At 34.9% G+C, this 22,235-nt stretch overlaps 1 protein-coding gene across 6 annotated transcripts in view; it reads left to right on the forward strand.

The window, feature by feature from the left end:
- Positions 1-22,235, forward strand: part of GRIK2 (glutamate ionotropic receptor kainate type subunit 2) — a 764,129-nt gene that overhangs the window by 714,178 nt on the left and 27,716 nt on the right. The gene's annotated exons all lie outside the window — the stretch shown is intronic.

A 22,235-nucleotide genomic window follows, 5' to 3' on the forward strand; every position in this document is an offset into this window, starting at 1 on the left:
GTGCTGAGCTCTCCTCTAACAAATTATCTTCAAAATATCCTCAATCTCTCTCATAAGCTTTTTAAAAAATTTTTTAAATTATTTTTTAAAGATACATAGGTCACACAAAATGTTACTGTAAAAATATGAAGTTCCCATATACCCCATTCGCCACACTCCCACTCCTCCCACATCAACAACTTCTTCCATTAGTGTAGTACTTTCATTGCATTTGATGAATACATTTTGGAGCACTGCTACATAGCATGGATTATAGTTTATGTTGTAGTTTACATTCTCTCCCAGTCTATTCAGTAGGTTATGGCAGGATGTTTAATGTCCTACATCTGTCCCTGCAATATCATTTAGGACAACTCCAAGTCCCAAAAATGCCCCCACATCACATCTCTTTTTCCCTTTCCCCACCTTCAGTAACTCCTGTGGCCATTGTCTCCACATCAATGATATAAATTCTTCCATTGCTAGAGTCACAGTAATTCTGTAGTAGAATACCAGTAAGTCCACTCTAATCCATATTTTATTCCTCTATCCTGAGGATCCTGGGATGGCAATGCCCATTCCACCTCCAAATTCAGAGGGGGCTTAGATCCCACATGGCTGGTGAATGGGAATTCTCCTTCTTGCAGTTGTAGACTCTCTTGGTTCCTTGTTGTTGTGGTTGAACAACCTCACCTCCTTGTTAGGTGACTTGGGTAAGTCCAACAAACTGGAGAGTAGGTATTGCAACTCTGCTGAGGCACAGGACCCAGCTGACACATGGACAGTCCAGAGATTCAAGTCTCCTGGGCATACACCAACACCAGCACCAACCGCAGGTTCAGTAAAAGTGACAGAAGAAGCATGTGTAAAGAAGTCACATCTGAGCCCAACTCCATCTCACTCAGGAGCACAAATTCCAAATTATGGCCCACTGGCAAGGCACTAAACTTCAGAGCTGTCTGCCATGACTGTAGGACCTAGGTGTCTCCATAGCCCTCAGGAATGCCACAACCTGGGGTTTTATCTACTTGGGCTGTCTCTGAGTTCCTGCTGAGACCTGCATAAGCATGACCCCTACGATGATCTCCCAACTCATTTTGAAGTCTCTTAGCCATATAAACTCATTTGTCTTCACCATTTCCCCCTTTTATTCAATATCTTTTTCTAGTGACATCATCAGCTGATGCTTAGTTGTAATCCTTTGGCACCAGGAAGGCTCATCCCTGGGAGTCATGTCCCATACTGGGGGGGAGGTAATGCATTTACATGCTGAATTTGGCTTAGAGAGTGGCCACATTTGAATAACATGCACGTTCTTGGAAGGTAACTCTTAGGCATCGTGCAGCTTTAGGCCAGGTTAAAATTTTAAGCACACAGGCTCCTAAGCACAGTCTTCAGTATCAAGGGCCCATCATTGGACCATACTTCTTCACTGGTCTTTGCCCTTGCCCTTGGGAGATTGTTGCTGTTCCACTGGGGAAGGCAACAGAACTTCCCAGGATGGAAACTCAGCACTCCTCAGGTGTCAAGTGAAACTCTACCCACTATGTAAATACCCAACAAATATCCAAACATATCTATATACCCTTTATGCATGCCCTGGAAAACTCCCTTTTATATCTCCTTGTGGATCAATCATCTCATTGCATCTAGACTTCCTACTGTGAAATGACCTCATGATGCTCTATAACACTCACACCTTACTTGGTTTTTTATATCAATTGTTCTTTGGTGCCTCAATGGAAACACTAGCAGCATGCTACCCAGAACAGATATTAAAGAGATTTCAGACTGGTCTAATTTTAGATAAAAATATTTTTCTGCTGGACAAGTAAAAACCTTTATAATAAAGAAAAATTATTTAGGTTAAAAAGACTGCATTTTGTACAAATACTGTAGAATGTATATAGTAAACGGATACCAGCCCATAAAGGAAATATTTGGTGTAAATTGTTAAGAAAATTCTGAGAGCTTTCAATTTGGAACTGTATTTAGAATATACTAACATGCAACACAAGAAAACCAACCTCTTTACTTGTAGCCACCCCTGCTATTTTAGTTAATTCAAGGTTGCCAATGCAAAATATCACAAATGGGTTGGCTTTTATAAGGGAAATTTATTAGGATAAAAGCTTACAGTTCCAAGGATTTTAAAATATCCAAATCAAAGCATCACCAGAGATGCTGTCTCACCTAAGATTGGCTGCTGGTGACCCTGGACTCCTGCAAGGTGGTAAGGCAATACAGCAACTCGTCTCTGACTTTTCCTGCAGGGGCAGCAGTGGGCAATCAGGCATATGGCTCGTATCTCCCCTCTCCTTCCTGCTTCAGCTTCATTGCTCTTCTGATTCCAGCCTCCAGCCTCTCTCTCAGCCTCTTGGGGTTTCCCTGTCTTTCTGTATCTGCAGGCAATCCTGAAGTCCTCTCTCATATGGCAGGGGGAAATGGCAGCTCTCTTTCTCTCTATGTCTCTGCATATTTCTCCCATTTACATAAGACTCCAGCAAGAGGGCCAAGATCCACCGTGGGTCATGTCTCACTGAAGTACTCAAACAGAGGACCCCAACTGAATTCAACCCAATCAAAACTGATCTAATCAAAAGGTCCCTTAACTGAATCTAACCAAAAAGTCTCACATACAATAGGTTTACATGCACAGGAATGGTTTATCTTAAGAACATAATTTTCTGGGGTCCACAAAAGACTCAAACCAGCACAAAAAATTAGTTACATGACTTATTTACATCATTTTATTCCAAATGTTTTAACTTGTTTTTAAAAAGGAAATCTATCTTATTAGTATTAAACTTGCTAATTATGAGGGTATGCAAAATGATATTGTATAATATCTGAAGGCAATTCCAAAAGAGGAATTCAAACACTGTAAGCAAATTTAAAATAAAATGACTCTCTGGAAGGTTTCACAATCATTTGGATATACTAATCTAAGAATGTCCATATAAATACAGAGATTAGTTTTTATTTTCTTTTTGTAGAGAACAGTAGGCTTTCTGGACATGGTCACAAATAGATGAGAAGGAAAGAATATGATAAACACACTATAGTGAGACTAATGCTTTTGTGAAAGACCTCTCCTCTCTTTTTCAGGATAGAACATCTGGCTGATAGAATAGTCAGACACAAAAGTTTTATATAATATAGTATTATAGCATTAAATACTATTACTGATATCTTGGAACTCCTTGACTATTTAGCATCACAGTAGAGAAATAATTTTTCATATAATCCTTAAATGCAAAAGTGAGTATCAAATTATCATTACATGTCAATACTTAGTGTGAGATAGCCTTCATATTTATTTTCTCTGATAGCAATTAGATGGTTAAAATTGTAGTCTCCAGGGAGCAGATGTAGCTCAAGTCATTGAGGGCATGCTTCCTATGTACAAAGTCTGGGTTCAATCCCCAGTACCTCCTAAAAACAAACAAACAAACAAATGAAAAAGCCAACTAGGGGTTGCTGAGCACTGGATTTCCACATACGAAGTCCCAGTTTCAATTCCTGGCCCTGGTACCTCAAAAACAACAATAACAGCAGCAACAATAATATTACTCTCCACAGGATAAATAATGATGTAACTATTTTACAAATAAAGGTCTGTGTCTGCGATATTTACTGAACTTTATTTTCTTTTCAAGTAATTCAATACTATTTATAACAATTCTCACTAATGCTTTTCATTAGCTTTCATATAAGATTTTGCTCATTTGTATTTTTAATAGAATTTAATATACACTGTTGGTAGTGCAAGTGATTTTCTAGAATTGTTTTGCTTTTGTATTTTTAGAGGTTCATTGATATTTTTTATTCAGACTCCTAGGTTAGGTTTAATTTTTGCATTTTGAACCATATTTTCAGTTGATGTTCTTTTATTTAACTAAAGCCATCCATATCTAATTCTCATGCATTTTTAGTCTCAGCTGAGTTCCCAGACCTATGTATTAAGAAGGTTGAATTATGGTTATAATAATTTCTTTAAAGTGTCCTTGAAACTTCAACCCAATCTGAAATGAAATTTGAATTTTAAAAAGTTAGTTTTTATGAGTCAGTTTATACCTTAAATAGTAGCATAGCTTTCTTCATTTGTTTCAAACACAGAGTAGTTAGGCAGATGCCAACACATCTTAAGCTAAAAGCTAGAAATATATATGTTAGAAATTTTTTTTTGAATTTTAGATGATATATTTAGATATTCATGCAAATAGTATATTTTGTTTTAAAAGTTCATTGGCAATGTCAAGCCTGAATATCTTCTCTAGTTTTTAAAATTCATTTTCTATTTTTTTCCCTTCAAGAGAATCTTTTTCTTATAATTGCACAAATTACTTATGTACATAAGGTAACAGATGAAATAAAATTTAAATCCATAAATTATGGTAATTAGCTTTATGTAAATGTGTTAAATTAATTTTGGGGAACATAAATTTCTCAGTAAGTAGTTATTTTTTCTTCTAGAATTTGATGTATTTGATTAATTAGAAACAGAGACATACAGACACATATTTTCTGTAATTATTTTTTGGAAGTATGGTTTACTTGTTACTTTTTGGCATACTTTTATACCCTATTCTTTGGTAAAAATATGAACACTCCATCTGGAACAGAAGTTGACAGTTCTGTGGATTATAAAGCAGGATGTCTATGACCAAATAAAGTTCAAGGTTGGATCTATTTGGAAAATAGCATACATAGATCCCAAATATAAATAATAGCCTGACTTGGCCCACTCTTCTTAAGTGACTGCGTCTATGGAGAAAGAGAGGATCTGGCCTGGGAATTCCTATTATGGAGCCTAATGGACCAAAACAAAAGTATACTTTAAGTCTTGCAAGCAGGAATAAATGGAAGCAGTTCTATAATCACCCAGTTATGGAACACTAACTTGGGAGATGGAGAGTTTAAATAAATTTTTTAAAGAATATCTTAAATGATACTTGGACAGAAAAAGCAGCAAAATTAATTGTCATTGTGAGTAGAAATGTGCAAGACAAAAGACAAACCAAAAGTTTGTGCTTTACTCAGTTATAATCATTACTGGATAAAATTAAGTAGAAATGAAGTGAATACTAGTTGGAGGCAGAGCCACACATGACCCAGCTACATCAGGCTAAGTTGCAGTTGGGAGAAGATGCTAATAGACGTTTGTGTCAAAACGAAGGATGAAGCCATGAGGAAATTAATTTTAGTTAAAAATAAAGGTGTTGAATTGACTCTCCACCTGAGGAAGGACTTTTGGGTAGAATTATTGCATGTTATTTCTCCCACAGCTTTGGTGGAGGAAAGTGCAAAATCCATATAATTGTATATTTACATTGTCTTAGCTGCTTTTCTTATTGGCATTGCTGCCGGAAAGAAAGTCTGTGCTGACCAACAATGACTACTATCTCATTGGTGCCTGGTGAAAGCTAGCCTGAGTTGGATCAGTTTTAGCTTCCAACTCCTTAAATATCCTTCCTTTACCCCATTAGATGTAAGCCTGCTCAGAGGTTAAAGTGGAGAACGAATAGGTTATTATATCATATATGCACTCATACACCCACACGATCCTTACCGTTATCTTAAAATTAAATTTAGCTTTGTTTCAGACACCACATAACACATACTTGGAATTAATATTTTTAGAATTAGCTTCAAATGATGTTTTTTGAAAAATATTCAATTAAATATCATTATGAATATAATTCTAACTGCATTTGAATTTTTGTATTTCTGGATTTTTGTGTTTCTTCTATTTCAATTTTCTTTTAGTTCTGCATGTATTTCTTTTAGTCAGCTGCATAGGTGTTTCAGGTGTTTCCTTTTAAACATGTTAGTGTTTGATCTGTTAGCTAGAATAAGAGACCTATTGTCTCAAATTAATTCTACTTCATATTCTAGGAGTTATTTTCTAAAGTATATTTTTGGCTTATATGAAAATCACTGCCTTATATAATACTGAAGGTTAATTACTGAAAAGTATTTTCAGCAAAATCATGCCTACCTTTTTAATCCACAACAACATGGTTTGACATGTGAATTAAGAAATTACTCTAGATCTTGAACTAGATGTTTGATTACCCTAATCTCACATTTCTCATCTCTAAGAAAGTGTATTAGTTGGCCAAAGGGGTTTTGATGCAAAATACCAGAAATCTGTTGGCTTTTATAAAGGGTATTTATTTGGGGTAGAAGCTTACAGTTACCAGGCCATAAAGCGTAAGTTATTTCCCTCACCAAAGTCTGTTGCCACATGTTGGAGCAAGATGGCTGCCAGTGTCTACAGGGTTCAGGCTTCCTGGGTTCCTCTTTTCCAAAGACTCATTTCTGTCCAAGGTCAGATGCTCGGCTCTTTCCACAAGGCCAGCTGTAGACTCTCAGGTGAAGGCTCTTCTCTCTTCCCAGGGTCTCTGCTTCACAACCAAATTCCCATTATTCTTCTCCTGCATGTTTACTTCCCAGGGCAACAGCTCAAACACTCCAACACTCCAACTAATTCCTGTGCCTTGTTGTTTTCTCTGTGAGTTCCCACCCACCAAGGAACTCAACTTCCTACTGACATCACCCAATCAAAGCCTTAATCATTATTAAACCAAGTAAAATTGAAACCTCTGAATCCAATACATCTAATATGCCCAGACCAGTTCACAAACATAATCCAATATCTATTTTTGGAATTCATAAACAATATCAAACTGCTACAGATGCATATTTTAAAATCTATCTCACAGGCCTATGAGGACTTAAAATAATATTGAATTCATAAAAAGTTTTGCATCATATTTTGAACATAGTTAGGTCTTCAGCTAATGGTGGCTTTAAGGAAAACAGCTTAAAGTATGTGCAATTTATATAATCAGTAGCAAATTGACCTAAGTCTTCCTTTAACAGATTCTAATGTTTAGTTGTAATTAGCCTATGGCTTTAACTTATTGCCTTCATGAAGATGCTATTTAATAAATGTTCATGAATTATATGTTTCCTTCTGCTATTCTCTAATAACTTTTATGTAGTGGAGTCCCCTAATTATATTATTTGTATTTTTCCTTGGTATACACCTTTGCATCGTCAGTAATATTATATTTACTGTTAATGACCCGATGTTTCATACTAATTGCCCCTTTATCATTTCATTAGTGTACTCCCTCCATTCTTTTAAACATATTTATTGAGTTCATTTCTGTCAATACCTATAGGTGTGGAGATACAATGGTCATTAAAAGTACAATAATTAGCAAAATTATCATTAAATGGAATGTATAATTAACAACTGAATGGGATATTTACAATACACTTTGAGAACACAGAATTTAACAAGGAAGCCAAGAAAAGCACGTCACCAGAATCTGTCTTATCATGAGGAGATTACAGAAGTCATATTAACATTTAATGATTATAGCATTGGGTACAATTAAGTAACATGGCTAATCTATGAAAGAGAGGATAGATCATGTATGTTCTGTTAGAAAAAGGTTCCACTGGAAAGAAATAAGGGGCAAATGTGTCAACAACTAGCTATGCCTGTGTTGAAAGAGGCAGGGTAGAAGGAGGACCACCTTTAGGAGCAGTTTCAAGAAGCCTGGAGTGACCAAGTGCATTGCATGCTGGCCAGTGGTCAATAGCCTGAGGACCAAAAAAGGTCTATTTAAATTTAAGGATATGGAGGCCATTGAGATATCTATTGAAATTAATTTCAATAAACAGATGGTACTGGAAGGTAGATTGGAGTGGGTAGAAGACTGAGTAGGAAATAAGGACAGCTTCTTACGAAATTCGTTTTAAATGGGAGGAGAAACAAAGTATAGTAACTAGTGGCAGATATTTTTTAATGGAGGAAAAAGGTAAAATCTAAAAGACTTGAACATCCTTAAATGTTATCAGTTAAAAGCTTATGATAAGAGAAAATCAATTGTTTACAATTACTGAAAAGGACACAAGGATGTGATGAGCTCCAAAGCACAAACTGAAAGAATCACTGTGGACAACAGAACTGCAATGTAAGGAGGATTTTGGATTGATCGTTGGGTATGTTCCCATACATGGTTTCATTTTTTCCTATGAAATCAAGGTAAGGTAATTGGCCAAAAGTGAATGAGTGCACAGAAGATTTTGAGTTTCAGAAAAGGGGAGAAAGTTGAAATAGGATTTGGAGAGAATAATTTGAGAAAAATATTAAGCTTTCTGGGATGTATTGAGCATCCACTTAACACACTTTGTAATATGACTTTCTCCAGCAATGCTGTGTGACTTTGGTGCAGACTCAGAGGATTTGGATAGTTTGATTCATTCGGAGCTGGGGTTGGGGTAGATGATTTGTATTAGTTTCCTAGGGCTGTCTTAAGAAATTGCTGCAAACTTGGTGGCTTAAAACAACAGATATTCATTCTCTAACAGTTCCAGATGTCAGAATCTGAAACCAAGAGATCAGTAGGGCCATGATCCCTCCCAAGACTCTGGGGAAATTGCTTCCTGCCTCTTCCAGTTTCTGGTGGCTCCTGACATTCTTTGGCATTTGACAGTGTAACTCCAGTCCCTGCCCCCTTCTTCACGTGGCCATCTTCTTCCTGAATCTCTCTATGTTTGACCCCAATCCAGTATAATCTCATATCCATCTTTCCCTTAATTACATTTATAAAGACCCTGTTTCCAAATAAGGTTAGATTCTAGGGGTCTAGGTGGACTAGGGGTCTGGGTGTACACTATTCATCACACTTCAGTGGTTCAAAGTAAAGAAAGAATAGTTTTTTGGAAATTAGTGGGTAATATTGAACTGATGGGTTATGGAAGCTTACCTGAATAAAGTGGAATATAAAGAAAGCAGAAAGATCCAACGAACTGCAAGATACTAGGTCTTTAGTAGGTAGGAGCTCCTAATGAGTTTGGAAAAGGTGACCACAAAAAAAATGGAATAAGCAATCTAGTAAAGAAAAGAGTAATAATAATATAGCAGAATATTTTAGTAAATGCTTTCAAAAATAAAGCTAATTCAGATGTTGAAAAATACAAATATTGTATGACTATGGATTTGGTTGCTACAGCACTTCTAAAAAGCTACTGAATATGACTGACAGTTGAAAAGTCACTCAGAACTTTTGGTGAAGATAAGGCACTGGTGTGCTGGAGCTGGCTTGTAAGGACTTGCAGTAATTAAATTTTCAGGAATTTTACCATTTGGTTGACATCAGGTCCATAGGTTGAAATTGGTCAATTTGTCATGGGAGTCTTTACACCAAAAAAATTAGCAAACATTACAACTCAGAGCCTTTCTTGCTTTTCCAAAAGAGTCATTTGTTAAACATTTATCGCTAATCACAGCAAGGAAGCATGCATCAGGATATCACAGTACTGAAAATGAGGGCAAAATCCAGGAAGAAATGAAGAAGGTAGTAAGAGGAATTATGTGGTAAGTTTTTATGGCATGAGCTTTAAAAGAGCAGGGCTTTTTACCTTCTCTTTGTTTTCCTGAGGGGATGAGACAGTGATGATCTAAAAATTAAAGAGGATAGTAGGCCTGCTTTGTACCCTTGAGATATGTGGGGTGTGAAATACATTCAAGGGTTTTTCATTAGTGCATTAAATGCTTCATTTTAACATTGAAATAGAGCTTACAGTTATTATTAATGAAGTGTAATGATGTGACTTTATTTATACTTTGCTTTAAAACTAGGTCAGTGATATTTGTTTTTTGCTCATTGAATTAAGCCATAAAGAGAGGAAGAGATAAATGTGTAATTCTTCCAGAAATATTCACAGATACATAGCCTGCCTTCGTTGAATGATATCTTAGCATTTATACAGTCTAACCCAGGGGTTCTTAACTAGGAGCCTGTGAGTTTGAATTGAAATTCAAAAAAAAAAAGTTATTTTTGTGGGGACATTGATGTGGGTATGATATATTTATCAAATAACACACTGTATAGTGTGAACTTAGTAAGGGGTCTGTGGTCTTCACCTGACTGGCAAAGGGATCAGTTGAACAAAAGGTGAAGAACCCCTGGAATAACCCATTTACTTTGCAGATGAGAAAATTAAGTTCTAGAGAAATGAAATTAGTTATCAAAGATCACTTTACTTGGTAATATCAAAGCTGAAACTAATATCCTTGTCTTCTAACCTCCAATACAATAGAAATAACTCCATTGTATGTATTCACCTTTTCATACCATGTACCAGATACTGTTTTAAGTTAGAGGTGCAATGATGAATAGAGCAAGAAAAAAGTTTCTACCTTCATAGTTATCTTCCAGTAAATGGAGATAGAAATTGAGTTGGTAAATAAGAGAACATAGGGAATACATAATATACTACATAGTCATTAGTACTATGGATAAAAATAAAGCAGAAGAGGGAGAGCACATATCAGGGATGGGTGAGTAGTTGCAATTGTAAATAGGGTAAATTGTGTAAGTCCACCTTAAAAAGGTGATGTTTAAGGAAAGATCAAAAGAAAGTGGGCATGGGACAGTGAAAAATGGACTGTGGTTAACTGTAAATATGAGAATGTTCTCTCATGAACTACAATAAATGTACAGTATTAATACAGAGTGTTAATATTAGGGGTATGTAGAAAAAAATATACCAAGTGTACACTATGGACCCTAGTTAGTGGTAATAGTCTGATTATGTTCTTTCATAATCTGTAACAAATGATCCACAACAATGTAAGGTGTTAGTGGAAGGGTGATGTATGGGAATTCTGCACATTATGATTGTTTTGTGAGCTCACAATTTCTCTAATAACGTAAATAATTAAACAGGAAATGTAGTGAGGCACATAGATATGTGGGGGAAGTGCATTCCAGCTAGAGAGCACAGCAAATTCAAAGATCCTAGGTTTAACTTCTCGTTAAAATGCACCTCAGATTTATGATTCATATAATCACTAATACAATTACTTTATATGTATTAAATTGTGATGATTGTTATTAAATAGGCTCGTCAGGCCAGTGCACCAAGCTTTTCCTCTCCTCTTCCCAACCTAGAACCCAACTGTGGTCACTTATTTACAACTTAGAACCAAAACATCTGTTTTTGCACGTATTTGAATATCTGTAAGTTTACAACAATAGAAATGTATGTAAGGCATCGTTAAAATATTAGTTTACATACTCTAAAATGAAAGTTTACATACTCTAGAAATGGTGCTGGCTTAGAGTGAGAAAGACGGTTATTTTAAGAGTTTCAAGTGTAAAGGTGTTTTTTCGGCCATACCTATTCAAATTCAGGACGTCAACTAGAGATGGCTGTGAGAAAACCAGCAAAACTGTGACTCAGCTGAGTCTTACAGGAATGGGAATTACTTCCTCTAACTTTCTGCCTTTCCTTACTTCACCCATTTAGTTCAGACCTCATATGTCATTCATCATAGCATTTATAATGCTATTTTACATTTCTTACTTTACTTGTCATGTATTATGAGACACTCAGCTTTGCCAAGGCCCTGGCCACACTTTGATTTTGCTCCTCTTTGATGCACAGTGCCTGGCATGGTCCTTTGCACCAAACTGGTGCTCAGCAAATATCAGAATGAAAGAACAGGGTGAATGAGTAATCAAGTGAATTATTTAAAGGGATGAGCTGAGATATAAAGTAAAACTTTTGTGTCCCCGAGGTTCATCACCTGGGAATGTGTGGGGCTCTAGGTGATGTTGGTTAATGAGTCTCCTTCAGCTAGGACTTAGGGTACTATGGTTAATCTTGCTCATTAGGGTGATAGGGTCAGGTTGTAATGGGAAAATGCTGCATGTGTCCATATTCCTAAAAAATTATTAATCATTTTAAAGGTGAAGACTTAAGTGTAAACATCTAGTGCATATGGTATAGTCATAACCAACTTACTCTTTATCTCTATTGTTTGATTACATAAAAATGGCAGTAAAGATAAATCATGTTATTTACAGAGAGCTTTATGGTTCGTCAGTGTGACTTTATGTGCCTTTTCTTATTTATTCCTCCTAACATTTCTGTGAAATTGATAAGGAATATTTTTATTAGATAGGATCAAGAAATTGTGACTTATTCAAGGTCCCACATTGACCTAGAGGAGTCAAGTTTTCTTAATTTTATTTCAAGTTGGCCAAATACGAATAAAATATATTGTTGATATATATTACTTATAAGCAAAGAAAACATTTGACCAACAAAGTTCAAGATGTTTCATTTAAAAAACAGGTTGCAGTGACTGTTAAGACTCATCAGGAATTTTGACTGGTGCAGAATGTACTACCAAAAACTGGTTCTACTACCTAAAAATGACAATTACCTCTAACTGCACCAAATTATTTTAAACTTGTTGCCCATCATATTGCTCATTCTGTCCTTTCCTATTCCTCTATTAACTAACAGTAACACCAACAAAAGCAATTCTCACCATGCCATTGTTCTTCCCTTCAAATATCCTGTTTTAAGAAATTACAGATGCTTTGAGATAAAGCCTCCAGACTTATTCCAAGGACTGACAGGTTTGTTAACAACTGAATGCTTTTCAGGTCACTGCACTAAACTCAGATCCACCTTTGATATGAACCACATATGGCTCCAGTCCTGTTTTCCTGAATTAATTCTAATTTCCTAGTGACCAAGGTCAGATGAGTCCAGATAGGGCTCAGCTGTTCTTACCTGACACATATGTTCCAGTATTGTTGGTAATTTATTTACTGTAATAAAAAATGAAAATGCAAATCTGAGCCAAATTCTCCCTTAGCAAGGGAAACCTTTCTATGGACCTTTCTCAGACCACATATTATAGACTATTACATGAGACTTTTTTCAAAAACTTACAAGGAATATCATTATAATATCTATGACCCAATATTTGAGATAGAATTTAAAAATTAAAAAGAAATAACTAAAGTACCTAGTACCACCATATTTACTTCGGTAATTAGAAAAATGCTCAGAAATTACTGCCTGTTATTGCATTCATTGTATTTCACCCACACACCAAAGTTCAAGTAATTGATTTAAGATACATACGACATTTACTCATAAAGATTTGGCTTTTAAACTAGGAGAACTGGAATGTATTCTTAATATAAATAAGTTATTTCTTTGGGGGGGGGTTACCTCCTGATGTTTTGGTTCATGTACAACCTAGTGACCTTTAAAAAAGATTTAGTGCAGTGAATAGTTCTAATATTAGGTTTACCAAACTATTTTACAAAATAGTACTCAACTTCCTTTGTATTGTTGATACTTGGAGGTATTATATTTAAATCAATTATTAAGGTAAGGAATTTCCATCTCATTCATGGAGACACATTTTCCTCTAGGGCATACTTAAAAAGCTGGTGCTCAAATCCTACTTCAAGAGGTCACACAAATATTACTAATATTATTTTCGTAATTACTTTTAGGCAGTTTGACAGGTTTAGAAAAGCTGACTTAATGAGCCCAAGGTGGTTTCTAAATTCTAACTTCTATTTGACAGCAAGCAAAATGAATAGAGGTGAAGACTTCTTTTAGGCGTTCTTTTAAAACAAAGTTGGCATTATATTTATAAAATATGTTGCTCCTAATAAAGGAAAAGTGGTACAAGAGTAACTTTTACCTTATTAAGTTTTTGTAACATTTTGAAGGAAAAGAAACAAAACTGCAAAGCACTACCCTTATGCTAATATCTTACCAACTTTTAAAAATCTCTTAAATGCTCAGGAAAAATGTCTCCTAAACTCCATTAGTTATTTGAGATCTTTAAAGAACCAAATAATTTTCAGTTTGCATGCATTCTTTTTCTGTCAGGAACTAAGTCTAATAAACCTTTAAGTGTTAAGTTACTAGCTTTGTGTTTAAAATATTTTAAAAGTTTATACCAAATGCTCTTTTTAAAGCACAAAATGACTTGGCAGCAGTGCATTGTAAAAAGCACTATATTTTTATTCTTTTTAACTTTATTCTTGATAAGAATCTTTTAACTTTCTGTTGATGTTTCATGGGCCATGAAGACTGCTGTTTTAAAGAAGATGGTACTTGTGAACTAGTTTTATTATTTTCATGCTGATATAGCAAAGTCTAAATCAGCTGAGGAGACTCTGCATTTTGATAAGATAAACACTGTTAAATATTGACATCCCCTTTTCCCAGCCAATGTAACACAGAAGCTATATAAAATTAGTGAAGTGCTTTCATTGGTGGTGAGAGGACTAAGGCCGGGAAGAATAACTATTGTAATTAGTGAGGAAAGAAACCGTAATTGTGATGTGGAGAGGGTGGCCACAGTGGCTACTGATGGTAGGGAGACGGAAGAAGAGATACGGTGTGGGGACATTTTCAGGATTTGGATTGTCCTGGGTGGTGCTGCAGGGATGGATGCTGGACATTGTGTGTCCTGCCGTGGCCCACTGGGTGGACTGGGGGAGAGTGTGGTCTACAATGTGGACCACTGTCCATGTGGTGCAGCGGTTCTCCAGAATGTATTTGCCGGGTGCAGTGGATGTGCCACAATGATGGAAGAAGTTGTTGATGTGGGAGGGATGGGGTGGGTGGGATGGGGGTACATGGGAACCTCATATTTTTTTAATGTAACATTTAAAAGAAAATAAAGAAGGAAAAAAAAAGAAATCTATCATATTCAGAGTGGCAGATAGGGTTAAGTTGAGTGATAGAATAAGATAATTTTATTTAGAGAATTTTAAATATGCTTTTTCACTGTAGTGTTTTGTTTTTCAAATCATTTCAAGAAATTTCTTTGCAACATGGTAATTTATTTGCTCGACTTCATCTTTATGAATCACTATGTACAATACACCAGAAGGGTGATACTTAGGAAGGCTTTTCATTTTTGTCAAAGAAGTTATTATTTTGTATGTAATTAAAATTCTTCTACAAAGTCATGATGCAGTAATTTCTGTCATTTTTGTCTTAACACATCTACCTTCCTTTGTAATTTTTTAGCAAAAAAAACCACAAATTTTTATGAAAAATAAATTTTTAGCCAGTAGCTTTGATTTTCTCATTTGTGAATTAATGGAGTAGAATAAGGTATTCTTTATGGTTTTTTTTCCCACTAATTCAATATTTCTTTTACTTAGCTATACTGTATTTGAGCACCCATCTTTGTAATGCTCTAATTTTCTTTAAGAGTATTATTTGATGACATTCTTAGCCTCCTACTAAAGTTTCATTTTCCATATCTCTCTTTCTCTTTTTTTAATGTTACTTTCAAAAAATATAAGAGGTTCCCATATACCCCCCACCCCCTCACCCCACCCCTCCCATATCAACAACTTCCTCCATCATCATGGCATATTCATTGCATTTGGTGAATACATTTTGGAGCACAGCTGCACCACATAGATAACGGTTTACATTATCTTAAATAACACATTCTTTTGGAAAGTCTTTCCTAGTCAGTTTGTCAGTAATCATGAACAAAGTTAGGCTATGTTTCAATTCCTAAGTGTTTCCTAGTGTTCAGTCTTGACTCCCACTTATCTAAATCACTGTAGCTAGAGGAACTTCAAAGTTTGTGGACATTTTGTTTCAGCAGCTTAGTCCCTCTGCACATTTTTATCAGGTATTCTGTCAGTGATCAGTAGATAGTTCACTGAAAGAAACCAATCATTAGTCACAAAACCATTGAACAAAACATATTGCAGGAGGTTATTTCAACTTGCAGGAGGTTATTTCAACATGCCCATTGTTTTTCACCTACAAGTTTTAGATCAAATTCTAGCTTGATATGCCCTCTCTTATGAGACATTTTACATACAGCACTGACAGTGAACATACCAATATTTGATTTTAAATTTTATTTTTTGTCTTCAATACATTTTTATTCCTACTCTTTAATGTGTCCAGTGTCAAATAAAAACAATCTAGACTTAGGTAAGGACAGATTTTATCTAGAAAGACCACTGTAATAAGGAGAATGCTCTAAATTAAAAAAACTGCAAGATGTTTTCTTTTATAGGATTGGGAGTGGTTAGTTGAGTTTGGCAGAAACTTTCAAGGGGAAGTTGGGCAAGCAAGATTCTAACAATAAACGGGTCTCACTGAGGTTCAGTTGATTCTCAGGATAACCTGATAAAGAGACATATTTCACTTTGTAATGCTTGGTCAGTTTTGGATAAAGAATTCAGGGGCCTGTGGGGAAGAGAGAGGCCTGACTAAATTTTGGTCAAGAGAAAACAGAGGGTAAAAAATGGGCAATCTGAACACTTGGTCACCAGTTTTCATCTTTTATTTTACCCGTAGAGATTTTAAAGTTTATTTTATTTTCTACTTTAATAAAAGTAAACTTGCTAGGTCTTAGAGTGGGAACATAACTCCACACGTTTAAAGTAAATATTTTGAAATCAGAGATGAAACCAATTCAGTATTTTTAACCTCATTTAGTCCACTCAAGGCCCACCTTATTAGAAATTTTTCATTATCAATTAGCTTTATTCTCTGCCTTATATTAAACTGCTCTTTTCTGCTGGATACTTTGTCAATGGCATTTAAAAGGTTAAACTTGTTCAAATTTCTTTAATCTTTGAAAATCTTTAGTAATCCCAAATATCCTTCTACTTCCTTGGATATCTTCTTGTGTAGAACCTACTTTCTGATTTTTTTTTAACTTACTATCTCCATTTTATTGTTTCCAAATTCTTCAATCCACTCCCATGTGTTTCACTCCACTCAGTTCGCTCTTGCTAAAATGGCTGAAGAATTATCTGTTGCCAAATCTAAGTGACATTACTCAATTCTCATTCTATGTTGTTTTTCAGAAATAACACTACAGATGATCACTTCCTCACTGGGCACTCTCTTGCCTTGGTTTCCATAGCCCTACAATTCCCAGATTTTCTTCTTTCATCTCTGTTCATTTTTATGTCTTTTTTCCAGACTCAGCCTTCTCTGCCAGCCATGACAATAGAAATTCTATGAGGCTTGATCTTATGACTCATCTTTGATCCCACTGTACTTTTTATCATCCACCCACTACTTAGCCATTCCTGAAATAACAACCATAGTACTTAACTTCAAAATGCAAATTTGATTGCCACACTCAACCCCAATCTGCTTCAACCCTGCTATGACTTCCCACTGCTCCTATGATGAAGGCAAATATCCATTTATGTCCTTGCATGTCACCTCTTTGCAAAACCTAGTCAGTAACAAGATTTGTGCACCACACATCATAGTAATTCAATAAACAAATCTTAAATAATAGAGTTGCTCAGCTCGTTTTCTCTCTTGTTTTCTGGCACCATGTTCTCTACCTCTCAGTGCGCCAGCCAGAAAGGACATCCTTCAGTTATCCCAGCCCAGCATTTTCATGTCCAAAGATAGCATCTCTTAACAGATTTTTCCCTGTCTAGAAAATTCTTGTACTTGACTTGTACTCATCCTTCAGATATCAGCTAATGTTACTTGCTCAGGGTATTCTTTCCTTCCTTGTCTCTTCAACTTTTTAGTCTGTTAAACTTCTTTTAACTTCATCTTTCAATACTTCACTTGAGATTCTCAAATTTAATTTCAGGTATTTAGTTTGTGTTTGTTCTTTGAATGTACTTTCTTTCAACAGAGCCCATTTGAAAACTTGTTTGAATTTATACAGTATCTTTTACCTCTCAGAAAACTTTTATTACATTTCCTTTTTTTTTTTTTTAATCTTTATCTTTCATGTTAGGGGCTCTCCTCAAGTCTCTGCCTATCCTTGACAGCTTCCCATGTCTAAAAGGCCCTGAAAGGTTCTTTGCAAGCTCTGCATGCTTCCCCAAGGCTTAAAAAACTGTGAGTTTCACTTTAGGGTGATGTAGTAAGTCATTTTGTTAGAAATTCCAAGACAGGTGTCTTTAGGTTTTGGGTAGCGTAGAGTTTAGGAATGTAAACCCTGTTCTCATGTTTGAATCCTATCTCTGCCACTAACTAGCTATGTGGTTTTAGGCAAATTACTAAACTTTCTGTCTTTTGGTTTTCACATTTGTAAAATTGCAACAAACATGCCTACAAAATAGAATTCCTATAAAAATTTAATGATTGAATAATTTCAAATAATTTAGAATAATGTTTCGCCCGTGTTGTAGTTTATTATTATTAACATTGTTATTATTTCTTCTCTGGAACACTTCAGATTCTCTTGAAAAAATTTTTATTATTCTTCTCGGAGTTCAAAGAATGAAGACAAGGTCACGGCTGCCAGTTCTCAATATTTGCTATAGGCGTCCACTTGCTCCTTCTTGTTTAATTATAGCAACCAAACTTGACTGTGCCCAGGTGTGCTCTTTTTTCCTCTCCACAGAATAAAACCTCTAATTTTTTGCTTGGGCAGAGGTAGGGCAGTCATCATGTTGCTTGTAGATGGGGAGGGGCTTTGAGGATCCAACGGCTTTTCACAGTTTCTTTCCATAAATTCTACTTTCATTAGGCCCATCCTCATTCTGACTTTGAGAGTATTGTGAAACTGCCAATCACTGAGCCTTTGGAGCTTCTAAGGCCAAGTGATTTTCTTCTTGGTTTTTCCTACTGTTGGCTTAAGATTCAACTTTCCTGGGTAGGCTAACTCCAATCTAATTCAGCTATCTGCTTTTCAGCTGCCAAAATTGGGTTTCTGTTGTCCATTTTCCCATTCTCTTTGACCTTGTGGTTTCATGCCAGAGGAAAGAGCATATGTTCAACCTGCATTCTCTGCCAGAGCTGTTGGTATTTTTCAAGAAAAGTAACACTGAAACATTTGGTGGTGGTATACTTGCTTTGGGAGAAAAAAAAAAAAGGAATCATAAAAATACCTTCAATCCTGCACAATATCTTATTTGATACTCAGAAAAATACCATGAGATTGGTAAGGATTTTAGACTAATACATAACCTTAAATGAATGTGATTTGCAAAAAAATCCATATATTTTACCTCAGTAAGAGATCAAGTACTAGTGATCTTTACTTCTGACTCAATCTTCCATCATTCAAAGTTTGTCTTTATACATGCTTTTTTTTTAAGTGTAAGTAACTGATTTATGAGTGGGCAGGTTTACAGGGAACAAATAAAATCTTAAGTTTCATGGTCAGTCTAAGAGTTTGTTTCAAATACTTTATAAGCAATCTTAGCTGCTTTAAATTTAAGGGTTTCAGTAAAATTCATGCTATGCAGACATTTTCTTTTTAAACCTGTGAAGCACTTATTTCCTTCTCTATTAAAACAAAGAAGGTAATAAAATTGCCAAGAGATCTTAAGGATTAGTCATCCCTTTCAACTTTCTACAAAAATAGTTAAAGTGAAATGGCTTAACAGTTCTCAGTTCTCAAAAGCTGTCCTTGATACATATAAATTTTCTGAGATTAATGTGGATCATATAAGTAACATTAGCTTCCATGCGAGAAAGATTGAATGATAGAAGAGCAATAGTGTGTATTTCATTTTACTTTTACAACATATAGAGTATTAAAAGTGAGAAAAAAAAATCTCTGATTTTGAAATGTCATTTTTCTGCTTTTCTGAACCTAGAGGTCAGGTTCTACACAACCAACCAATTCTGCTACTAAAACAACAAACAAAAGACATCAAAGTTAGAGATGGCTTTTGATTACATTATCCATATCTTTCTGCAAAGACTTGAGTTTTATCATTAAAATTGAGAAGTAAAAAGAAATCACTGTGATAAATTTTCAAAAAATTAGAAAATTAGAGAAAAAAGGCATTATCATGGTTGTTCTTTTTCATTTGAATTATGGAGACTGGGATCTTTTATTATGGTCTCCTAAGCAAAATGAATTAAATTTTTACAGGTCAATGAAAACTATATATATATATATATATATATATATATATATATATATATATATATAATAAGTTTATTGGTATGGAGGGAAAGTTATTTTCATCAGAAGTATACTCATTTATTTAAAATTGCATGTAAATATGAAATTTTGATACCTAACAGTATTTTTGCAGGATACTTTTTTTTACATGAGCAGGAAAACCTACCTATTTTTGCAACAAAGGTATATGGATACAATATTCTTCTCAAAATTGTTGTATGCAGCATTCTTAATTAGAAATTTGAGGCTCTATATCCTTAAATAATATTTTGGAGTTGTCTGGTGACAAGGGTCAGATCACCAGATTTAGAAATTAGAATATAGAAAGCCCAGTTAAATTTAAATTTAAGATAAACAAAAAATATAGTTTTTTTAGTCATATCCTAAATGTTGCTTGTATTTTATTTAGCAACTCTATTAGTTACAGTGTTTATAATTTCTGACTTGCAATTTGGGAGAGATGTTCCTTTTCACTCTTGCTAGATATTCTTATATCCTAATCTTGTTCTATGTTTATACTTTTATAATATTGTGATTTTCAAATTATTAACAATGGGTACATTAATTTACTGTTATAAAATGTAATTCTCTTAAATTTTTTGTGTGGTCTTAATGGTGCTTAAATGAGAAAGTATTATTTTTAATATTATAAAAAGAAAAAGATATAATTATACTATTTAAATGATTATTCCAATACTCCCTAACATCAAATATGTTATCCCACCCTGTGGGACAAAAATGCTAGTCCTTGGGAAGTGGATGTGGCTCAAGCAATTGAACTCCTGTCTGCCAAATGGGTAGTCTGGGGCTCAGTTCCCAGTGCCTCCTGGAGAAGAGGAGAAAGACAGTGAGGTGGCACAATGGGCAGGCACAGTGAGCTGATGCAACAAGGAGACACAAAGAGGAAAGACAAAGAGAGAGACAACAAAGCAGGGAGCTGAGGTGGCTCAAGAGATTGAACACTCCTTTCCTACATGGGAGGTCCCAGGTTCTGTTCCTGGTGCCCCCAAAAGAAAAGACAAGCAGACACAGCAAATGGACACAGTGAGCAGACAGCGAGTGGAAAACAACAAGGGGGGGGGGTGATAAATAAAAACACCATCCAAAGGCAGCAGAATATGCAGTCTTTAAAAAAGAAATGCTAGTCCTTAACAACATATTCTTGTCATTCTTATAAACAAAACAAAGCAAGGAATTCAGGAAATTTTATAGTGAATGCAGGTAAAATAACTTCATGCTTGATTTGGCTCTAGAGATTATACCCAAGTTGTGTTTTATTATAGTATCACCACCATCCTTAAAGATGTAACTCTTTAAATTGTCAAATAATGCATGTGCATTTTTGATCATAGTAATTTTTAGTGTAATAACACTTATGGAATTGTGTTTAACCATCATTAGTTATAGCTTCACTAAATAGAGAATTAACTGTCCATTTTACATCTTTATATATAATCTCTTCAACCTGGAGGTCAGCTCTGATTTTGATTTCAGTTTGTATTTTGACTTAACCTAGCACAAAATACTGCGTGGAAAATTATTTACTGTTGCAAATGAAGTAAATTTGCCATAGTTATCCTGATTGTGTTACTGATTTTAATAGATACATGAATCTATGCAAATTCTTACTATTGGTCTTAATGATTTCATTAAGAATTTCATTGCAATGCTAAATATTCCTTTGTTTTCCTTTTCTGTTTCCAAGATTTAGTTATTTTACTTAGAAAAAATTAATTGCCATGCTACCACAACTGCCCCAATTTGTAATCCTGTTAATATTATTCTAGATGCTTTAGCTGCTTTCTTGCAATCATCCAGCCATTGACCTTTTAAACAAGATTTAGTGCTTCACTGGAGAGCAAAGATTTGCATTTCTGCCATCTCTTAGCCTTAATGGTATCCTTGTTTTCATAAAGCACTCATTGTAACTTTAGTTTTTTTTTCCAGTACACTACAGGGGTTTTATTCTCATTTTATCATTGAAATAATAATAGAATTTTTCTTATTATTATTGTGCACCTGCCTTTTAGTGGAAGGAGTGCTAATATTGTATTTATGACCTTGAAAGGTATAGGATGAAAGTAGGCTGAAGTCATTGAAAGACTGTATATTTGTTCTATTTGCTTGAAAATAGTTTCAATATTTTATAACAATTTTCCCATACAAAGATTATGCCCCTTGTGTTTGAAGGATCATCATTATTTTTCTTGTATTTGATTACAAATTAAAGAACCAGTGTTTCACAGATGAGTTTTCAATACACAGATCCTAACCTTCCAAATTTAAGTTTTATCAGTGTATTCTGGACAAAATCCATTTATTTTCTTTAACAATGAAACCCTAATAAACCCTACCAAGAATTTTAAGTTGTATATAAAAACTATTCAGTTTTATTGGTCCAGGAGTCTCTGTGAGCTTACTTGAATGATGGATTTCCTGGTATCCTGAAGTAAGTTTGGTGGTGACTAAATTGTGTCTCAGTGGAAATATAGTCATCCGTATTTGTAACACTCTTATT

The sequence above is a fragment of the Dasypus novemcinctus genome, chromosome 11, assembly GCF_030445035.2.
Source record: "Dasypus novemcinctus isolate mDasNov1 chromosome 11, mDasNov1.1.hap2, whole genome shotgun sequence".
In the NCBI taxonomy this organism is placed as follows: domain Eukaryota; kingdom Metazoa; phylum Chordata; class Mammalia; order Cingulata; family Dasypodidae; genus Dasypus; species Dasypus novemcinctus.